This window comes from Mauremys mutica, chromosome 11, assembly GCF_020497125.1.
Source record: "Mauremys mutica isolate MM-2020 ecotype Southern chromosome 11, ASM2049712v1, whole genome shotgun sequence".
NCBI classification, from domain to species: Eukaryota; Metazoa; Chordata; order Testudines; family Geoemydidae; genus Mauremys; species Mauremys mutica.
The window spans coordinates 53,909,234-53,916,233 of record NC_059082.1 but is presented as its reverse complement, the minus strand read 5'-3'; the positions used below and the strand labels follow the sequence as shown (position 1 = coordinate 53,916,233).

General features: G+C 45.5%; 1 protein-coding gene across 1 annotated transcript in view; it reads left to right on the top strand.

Annotated features, from left to right (window-relative positions):
* The first annotated feature begins 4,480 nt into the window (after positions 1-4,480).
* CDIP1 (cell death inducing p53 target 1) overlaps positions 4,481-7,000 on the top strand; it is a 44,202-nt gene continuing 41,682 nt past the window's right edge. The window contains exon 1 of the mRNA XM_044980009.1: positions 4,481-4,641. The gene's annotated coding sequence lies outside the window, so the exon portion shown is untranslated. The remainder of the gene's footprint in view (positions 4,642-7,000) is intronic.

Sequence of the window (7,000 nt, the reverse complement as noted above, 5' to 3'; positions counted from 1 at the left end):
CTGGTGCCTGGAGCCGCCCTTGGGTGCAGCACCAGTGGTACAGCTGTGCTGCTGTGCGGTCCATAGTGTAGACATCGCCTTAGTAAGAGAAAGGGAATACGGGAAACTGAGTGGGGGAAAGCCTCTGTTAATTCTTTTAGTTTAAAATGCGGTAACTAGTTTTCAATGATACCCACATAAATGATTTTATATACCTCTATCATGTCCCCCCTTAGTCTTCTCTTTTCCAAGCTGAAGAGTCCTAGCCTCTTTAATCTTTCCTCGTATGGGACCCTCTCTAAACCCCTAATCATTTTAGTTGCCCTTTTCTGAACCTTTTCTAGTGCTAGAATATCTTTTTTGAGGTGAGGAGACCACATCTGTACACAGTATTCGAGATGTGGGCGTACCATGGATTTATATAAGGGCAATAATATATTCTCAGTCTTATTCTCTATCCCCTTTTTAATGATTCCTAACATCCTGTTTGCTTTTTTGACCGCCTCTGCACACTGCGTGGACATCTTCAGAGAACTATCCACGATGACGCCAAGATCTTTTTCCTGACTCGTTGTATCTAAATTAGTCCCCATCATGTTGTATGTATAGTTGGGGTTATTTTTTCCAATGTGCATTACTTTACATTTATCCACATTAAATTTCATTTGCCATTTTGTTGCCCAATCACTTAGTTTTGTGAGATCTTTTTGAAGTTCTTCACAATCTGCTTTGGTCTTAACTATCTTGAGGAGTTTAGTATCATCTGCAAACTTTGCCACCTCACTGTTTACCCCTTTCTCCAGATCATTTATGAATAAATTGAATAGGATTGGTCCAAGGACTGACCCTTGGGGAACACCACTAGTTACCCCTCTCCATTGTGAGAATTTACCATTAATTCCTACCCTTTGTTCCCTGTCCTTTAACCAGTTCTCAGTCCATGAAAGGACCTTCCCTTTTATCCCATGACAGCTTAATTTACGTAAGAGCCTTTGGTGAGGGACCTTGTCAAAGGCTTTCTGGAAATCCAAGTACACTATGTCCACCGGATCCCCCTTGTCCACATGTTTGTTGACCCCTTCAAAGAACTCTAATAGATTAGTAAGACACGATTTCCCTTTACAGAAACCATGTTGACTATTGCTCAAGAGTTTATGTTTTTCTATGTGTCTGACAATTTTATTCTTTACTATTGTTTCAACTAATTTGCCCGGTACCGACGTTAGACTTACCGGTCTGTAATTGCCGGGATCACCCCTAGAGCCCTTTTTAAATATTGGCGTTACATTAGCTAACTTCCAGTCATTGGGTACCGAAGCTGATTTAAAGGACAGGTTACAAACCTTAGTTAATAGTTCCGCAACTTCACATTTGAGTTCTTTCAGAACTCTTGGGTGAATGCCATCTGGTCCCGGTGACTTGTTAATGTTGAGTTTATCAATTAATTCCAAAACCTCCTCTAGTGACACTTCAATCTGTGACAGTTCCTCAGATTTGTCACCTACAAAAGCCAGTTCAGATTTGGGAATCTCCCTAACATCCTCAGCCGTGAAGACTGAAGCAAAGAATCCATTTAGTTTCTCCGCAATGACTTTATCGTCTTTAAGCGCTCCTTTTGCATCTCGATCATCAAGGGGCCCCACTGGTTGTTTAGCAGGCTTCCTGCTTCTGATGTACTTAAAAAACATTTTGTTATTACCTTTGGAGTTTTTGGCTAGCCGTTCTTCAAACTCCTCTTTGGCTTTTCTTATTACACTCTTGCACTTAAGTTGGCAGTGTTTGTGCTCCTTTCTATTTGCCTCACTAGGATTTGACTTCCACTTTTTAAAGGAAGTCTTTTTATCTCTCACTGCTTCTTTTACATGGTTGTTAAGCCACGGTGGCTCTTTTTTAGTTCTTTTACTGTTTTTCTTAATTTGGGGTATACATTGAAGTTGGGCCTCTATTATGGTGTCTTTAAAAAGGGCCCACGCAACTTGCAGCGATTTCACTTTAGTCACTGTACCTTTTAACTTTTGTCTAACTAACCCCCTCATTTTTGTATAGTTCCCCCTTTTGAAATTAAATGCCACAGTGTTGGGCAGTTGTGTTCTTCCCACCACAGGGATGTTGAATGCTATTGTATTATGGTCACTATTTCCAAGCGGTCCTGCTATAGTTACCTCTTGGACCAGCTCCTGCGCTCCACTCAGGATTAAATCTAGAGTTGCCTCTCCCCTTGTGGGTTCCCGTACCAGCTGCTCCATGAAGCAATCATTTAAAGTATCGAGAAATTTTATCTCTGCATTTCTTCCTGAAGTGAAATGTTCCCAGTCAATATGGGGATAATTGAAATCCCCCACTATTATTGTGTTCTTAATTTTGATAGCCTCTCTAATTTCCCTTAGCATTTCATCATCACTATTACTGTCCTGGTCAGGTGGTCGATAATAGATCCCTAATGTTATATTTTTACTAGAGCATGAAATTTCTATCCATAGAGACTCTATGGAACATGTGGATTCGCTTAAGATTTTTACTTCATTTGAATCAACACTTTCTTTCACATATAGTGCCACTCTTCCCCCTGCACGACCTGTTCTGTCCTTCCGATATATTTTGTACCCCGGAATGATTGTGTCCCATTGGTTGCTCTCAGTCCACCAGGTTTCTGTGATGCCTATTATATCTATATCCTCCTTTATCACAAGGCACTCTAGTTCACCCATCTTATTATTTAGACTTCTGGCATTTGTGTACAAGCACTTTAAAAACTTGTCCCTGTTTATTAGCCTGCCTTTTTCTGATGTGCCAGATTCTTTTTTATGTGACTGTTTATCATCTGATCCGGCCCTTACATTATACTTTTTAGTCCTCTGCTCCTGACTATAACCTGGAGATTCTCTATCATCAGACTCTCCCCTAAAAGAAGTCTGTGTCCGATCCACACGCTCCTCTGCAGCAGTCGGCTTTCCCCCATCTCCTAGTTTAAAAACTGCTCTACAACCTTTTTAATGTTTAGTGCCAGCAGTCTGGTTCCACTTTGGTTTAGGTGGAGCCCATCTCTCCTGTATAGGCTCCTCCCATCCCAGAAGTTTCCCCAGTTCCTAATGAACGTAAACCCCTCCTCTCTACACCATCGTCTCATCCACGCATTGAGACTCTGAAGCTCTGCCTGCCTACCTGGCCCTGCACGTGGAACTGGGAGCATTTCTGAAAATGCCACCATAGAGGTCCTGGATTTCAGTCTCTTCCCTAGCAGCCTAAATTTGGCTTCCAGGACATCTCTTCTACCCTTCCCTATGTCATTGGTACCTACATGTACCATGACCACCGGCTCCTCCCCAGCACTACACATAAGTCTATCTAGAAGCATCGAGAGATCCGCAACCTTCGCACCAGGCAGGCAAGTCACCATACGGTTCTCCCGGTCATCACAGACCCAGCTATCTACATTTCTAATAATCGAATCTCCCATTACTAACACCTGCCTTTTCCTAGAAACTGGAGTTCCCTCCCCCGGAGAGGCAACCTCGGTGCGAGAGGCAGAATCATTTATTTTAAAAAATCCCTGATTTCGGCAGTACAAAACAGTAAACTTGTCAGAGTGAAAAACATCACTTTATGTATCATAGCAAAATATGTAACATACATAAAAGGCTATAAATGTCAGATATGCATTTAGAAATATAAACAATTCAGTAGAAAATTCACCATCTATGTATGCAACAAGTGAAGTAACAGATGAGTAAAGCATGTGGTTCAGTGTTGGGAGATTAGTTACACAAATAAGGATTTTTAATAAATTTTCAGTTAAAAAGGGAAGGAGCGGGGCAGAATCACATGCTAAAGGAAGTCCTAAACAGTACTGAATATTATAGGAATGTACAAATGTTTTAAGTATATGGATTTTAGGGTGCAGATTCTTTGAGAAGGGTAACAGCAGAAGTGTGATGCTGGTGCACCACCAACGACTTGGACACAAAAAAGCAAATAAAAAAATGTGTGTGTGTGTATATTTTTCAATTTAATAACTTTTGGTGCACAACCCGTGACTTTTGAACTCTTGGGGCTGTCAATCTATTTCAGGGTTATCTATCTATGAAAGAGTATCAGAGGGGTAGCCGTGTTAGTCTGGTTCTGTAGAAGCAGCAAAGAATCCTGTGGCATCTTATAAGGTGCCACAGGATTCTTTGCTGCTTCTATCTATGAAAGAATTACAGTGGAGTCTGTCTACAGAAGGATCTCACACCAGCTAGCAGCCACAGAACCCCGTGGTACAGGCTTGTCCAGGTGTGTGGGCTCCCAGCGAGTGACAAGGGCAGCCAGGTGCTCCCAGGTGCCCCACGAGGCACCTAAGCAACAGCTGGCCTGACCTTCACCCCGTGCTCTCCCTTTGCCCCTCCCCCTGCCGGCAGCGGGCTGAGTCTGACCCGCTCCTGCACAGGCTCCGCCCACTCCCACCCCTCCCCTCGGATTGGCCCCGCGCCGCTAGCCGCAGGGACGCCGTTGTCATCCCAAGTGAGGGCAGAGCGGGGCCGCGGCTTCAGCGGATGTTACTGCGCATGCTCCACTCAGCGCGCATACTCAGTGACAGCAAGGCAGTATAGCGGAGCGGATTCTCCCACTACCTCCCGCCGCTGGGTCTGTCAGGGACTTCCCGCGCCGCCGCCTTGCTATCCGGTAGGTGGCGCGTGAGGTGAGGGGGGCCTGGCGGTTCCGACAGCGGGACGGCAGTGCGCCCTCGGCTCGGTGCCTGCGCCGCGCTCCCTCGGCAGGGTTGGGGCAGTAGGGACCCGAGCGCTTCCCACAGGGTGGCCCCGCTCCTCGCGCGGGGCATGCCGGGGGCTGTAGTCCGGCCGGCCTCGCGCTCCAGGGAGAGCCGGGAGAGGGGAGGGGCCGAGAACTACCACTCCCAGCAACCTCCGCGACGCGACAACCTGCCCCTGTGAGGCAGCAAGCTTTGGGGGGGCGCAGGCCCCGGTCCTTTGGGTGCGGGGTGTCTCTGGGCGCCGCTCGGCAGCCAGCCCCGGGCTGGGGGGCGTCCCTGGGGGGGGGTTGTGGACTCCGGCGTGTTGCGGCACCACCTGGCGGCTCGCTGGGGAGCCGGCACTGTCCGGATTTGCGTCCCCCGGGGCTGGGGCTGCGCCCCCTGCCCCGGGCACCAGTCGTGGGGCAGGCTGGAGGGGCCGGGGCGGCTGGCGAGCCTGGGGCATGAGAGGAGTCGCTAGTCGGGTTAAGCTGCCTGGAGGATGTTGTTGGGGTCTGTCTGCGGGGCAGGATTCCCCCCCCCCCTCGCGTCTCTGTTTACTTTCCTGAATGGAACTGATGAAAATCAGTCGGGCTGCTGCGTGCCCAGTTAAGCCCTGTCCGTAAACCGTGACCCAGGGGAAAACGTTACCTAGGTCTTGCACCCTCGTATCTTGTGAGGTAAAGCAAAGGTCAGGCTCCCAGCTACGCACCCCACTCGTGATACACAGCCATAAAAATACTTTATGCTTCTAGAGCTCCTTCAGCGTGAGCATCAGAAAGTGGTTTAGAAAACTGGAAAATCATAAATAGGTGGAAACAGATTGAGTGTAAGGCCTCGGTGGTGCATGAAAATTCTCTCATTTTAACGGTACTGGTATAATGAAAGTGGGACAACTTCCTGGCATGGACCTGGTATCAAAGTGCTTGTACCAGTATAGAATTACATCCACACTTGAGGTTGTTCTGGGATAGCTACATTGGTTTAAAAAAAACCTATACCCCTAACCAAAATAGTTATCCTGGCACAAAATCTGTGGGTAGAGCAGGCCTTAGTGACTTGCCCAGGTCACCGAATGAGGCAGTGGTATAGTCAGAAATGTAGTGCCATAAGTCCTGTACGCTAACAACTGTCCTTTAATTTTTAGCAAAATAGCTACTATTTTTTCCATTCTGTCAAACACAGAATTGCAAATTTTTGGAATTTCAACCATTTTAAAAGGTGTGCCTTGGATTGTTTCCCAAATATCCCAGATTTTTTTTCCAAATATCCTGGATTGTAGTTTTCAGATATTTCCTGGTATGACTCGTATGAAGGAAAGTAGGTGTAAAATGTTGTCAGTGTTGGTTTTGTGGGTATAAGACATTTGATTACAGACATATTCTTACTGAGTTTGAAAGTGGTTTCATAAGTACAGTTTTTTTCATGCACTAGTGAAGAATTCCACTAAACTTTTTGTGAGTGCTTTGTAAATTGTAGCATTCCATGTCATGACTAAAATGGTTCACTTTTAACAGATGACAGACTTGGTTAAATGTGGTAATGTTTTCTTTGTTACACTTTAGATCTCTAATACAAGGTAAAAAAAACCCTCTTTTTTATAATAGAAGTTATTCTGAGGAACTCATAACTCATTCAGAGGCACTTTGTGAACACTTCAAACATCAAGATCATTCCCCTTTGGCATCCTTTGGGCCTAATACTCCAAAATATTTGGAGTTCCACTTTGACATGGTATTGCTCTGAGCTCACCTTTATGTATTTACAAAAAAGGCCTTCCCCCTTTTCAAGTAAACCTGAGTGAGCTGGGGTAGGAAATGACTGTTTTGGGAGAAAGTGGTGATTAGTTATTGTTAATTTGTAAACAACTGATGATGTGCTCTGCCCTTATATAAGATCCTACCATAAAGATCTTTCAGTCAAAAATCTGTAATTGAGATGACTGCAGGCCCCTATAGGCCCAGAGACAGGATTAAAATGACTTATTTTTTCATTTCTTATGGGTATCATGTCAGAGTGAATCTGTAGGAGGGGTTTGAAACCAGAGCGGGGCTGGGGAGTGTCTTGGCAATGTGGTAAAGGCACTGAGTGAGAGGAAATGAGTGGAGTACTGGCAGTCATCAGTGGAGGAAGGCAGTGGATGAAGTTCATGCATATAAACTAGTTCAGAGACTACAGGCCAGAACACAGTTCTGAAGGACTTTGAGAGCGAGAACAAGAGTTTAAACCTGATGTGGTGGATAATGGGGGAAGCAAGGGAATGAATTCAAAGATGGGCATGACATGGTCTGA